At 38.6% G+C, this 2,500-nt stretch overlaps 1 protein-coding gene across 1 annotated transcript in view; it reads left to right on the forward strand.

Moving 5' to 3' along the window:
* The window catches only part of LOC143040958 (uncharacterized), an 899,567-nt gene that overhangs the window by 877,223 nt on the left and 19,844 nt on the right, over positions 1-2,500 (forward strand). The gene's annotated exons all lie outside the window — the stretch shown is intronic.

Consider the following 2,500-nt stretch of genomic DNA (forward strand, 5'->3'; position numbering starts at 1 on the left):
AGACAGCGAGTTTGTGACAGGTGGTTATTTATGGGTCTTGGTGAAATTCTCAAAATGCGGCCAATAAAGAGAACTGCGCCAACCCTGTCATCCGAAGGACGTCTGCCAGAGTCACATAATGCACTTGTTCTTTATGAGACATACGTGTACAGAAATGGTGGTATTTACGTATTCATTTATATGCATAAATTCATGCATTTATGTATAAGTGTGTGTAGTCTATACATTCATTCATGTATGTGTGGATGCGTTTATATATATGTCCTATATGTGTGTGTTTGTGTGTGTGTGTGTGTGTGTTTGTGCGTGTGTGTGTACGTGTGTGTGTGTATGTGTGTGTGTGTGAGTACTGTTGTATGTATGTTTGAATGTATACATCCCTATGTTCATGTGTTTATGTGTGAAGGCATTTGCGTGTGTATATACTGTTTGTATGTATCCACATACGTAAGGATAGATGTGTACTGGTGTGTAAATATGTATTATGAACGTGTGTGTGCATATGTATATATATTTTCATATGTATGATATTTATATGTATATATATTTCCTGAAACGTGGCAAGATGTTCTCTCTGAAGCATATTCTGTTAAAAACGACAGCAAAGGAATTAGTGAGCAGTTTCTTTCCTAAGTTCTCACGCTTTCGAAAAGTGAATTTTTGTTGGAAGGTGAGGGAAAGGGAGAATCTTCCAAGGTTCTTTAGGAAGTTAAATAATTAAGTAGGACAGAAAAACAATAACAAAGAATAATGAAAAGAAAAAACAAGATTTTTCGGAGGAACTAGCTTCGGATGGGTCAACATTTACAGTGTGAATTATTGAAGTATGTGGTCTCAAGGACACGCGTTCTGGCTCAATCCTTTGGTTTCCACAGTTTTTAGCCCAGTGGTTCCCTAACTGTGGGTAAATTACCCCCTGGGGGGGGAGGTAATAATTTTTCTGGGGTAATGGAGGGATAAAAAAAAATAAAAATAAAATCAAATAAAATCAAGAAAACATTACAGTACCAGACATTAGGATTAATGTTAACTTAGTATGTATAGTTGTAAAAAAAAAAGAAATATTTTGGGAACCACTGTTTTAGCCTAAGCGCACAGGCGGCACAGGCGACGTAGCACAGGAAAGGCAAACTTCCTGTTGATGAACTTCTCTTTCATTTGAAATACTGAGGTAGTACGTCTAGAAGCATTTGAGAAGCAATGAGAGAAAAGTTCAAACTATATCTTAACTCAGCAAGAAGTCTGCCTTTGTTCTGTACTGTGTCGCCTGTGTCACCTGTGTCGCCTGTGTTTCCTGTGTCGCCTGCGTCTCAGCTTGCCCTTAGGCTGATGTCGTTTTCTCAACTTTTCTGATCGTCGTTCTGTACTGTGTCGCCTGTGTCACCTGTGTCGCCTGTGTCGCCTGTGTTTCCTGTGTCGCCTGCGTCTCAGCTTGCCCTTAGGCTGATGTCGTTTTCTCAACTTTTCTGATCGTCGTTCTGTACTGTGTCGCCTGTGTCACCTGTGTCGCCTGTGTTTCCTGTGTCGCCTGCGTCTCAGTTTGCCCTTAGGCTGATGTCGTTTTCTCAACTTTTGTGATCGTCGGAGGTTCCCCGTCGGTGAAAGACTTTCGTGTAGGTCGATTTCTACAGATAAGTTTCATATTCGTTTGGAGAGCGAAGCCGTTGTCTTGTATATTAATGACCAGCTGTAATCCTTTTATAAGAACATAAGAATGAAGGAGACTGCAAGAGACCATAAGCCCTACACTAGGTAGTTCCATCTCCTTTACCACCTGTCATTCCTATCTGTAAGGTTATCTTCTCTCACAACAATGAGTTGTTTCAGCGTTCACTGCATGGTTACTAAGACTATTCCTTTCATTAACTATTCTTTTGATAAACCAGTTTGCCTATTGTTGATTTATTCACTTGTTTATTTGTTTTGTTTTTTTGTTCATTTATTTTCTTTTTTTTGTTATTGGCTGTTTGTTTTCTCATTTGCTTGCGTATTTATTAGTTAATTATCATTAACAGATCATTATTTGTAATGTAATGATTAATACCTTTATTCGTTATTTCTCAGTGCATATGATTTATTAATTATCTGTCGTGTAGGATGTATAATAATTTTTCTATTATTCATTTACTTTATCTTGAATAATAATTTACTTACTATTATATACTTATTTATGGTTCACTGGTGTATTGTTTATTATTTACTGTTTATTAATTATTATTTTCTATTTGTTATATACATAATCTATTATTTATATTTACTATTTTAGTAGTGTGTGTGAGCAAAAATGTTTGACGCAGCCCGAAGGGATTTCTCCCCGTTCTCTCCTTTATATGGGGGGACGGAGAGGGGGGGTCGCCGATTTAATGAAGCGGCCTTGCTGTGGATGTGCTGTGTCCTGCGACACTGCTTCTGACCCAGGGCAGTGGACAGGGTGCAGGGATGACCCGTCATCTAGGAGGTGCTATGATGGGAGGGAGGGTGGAGGGGTGTGGAGTGTTTT

Source organism: Oratosquilla oratoria, chromosome 30 (genome assembly GCF_046742065.1).
Source record: "Oratosquilla oratoria isolate Oo_2021 chromosome 30, ASM4674206v1, whole genome shotgun sequence".
NCBI lineage: Eukaryota > Metazoa > Arthropoda > Malacostraca > Stomatopoda > Squillidae > Oratosquilla > Oratosquilla oratoria.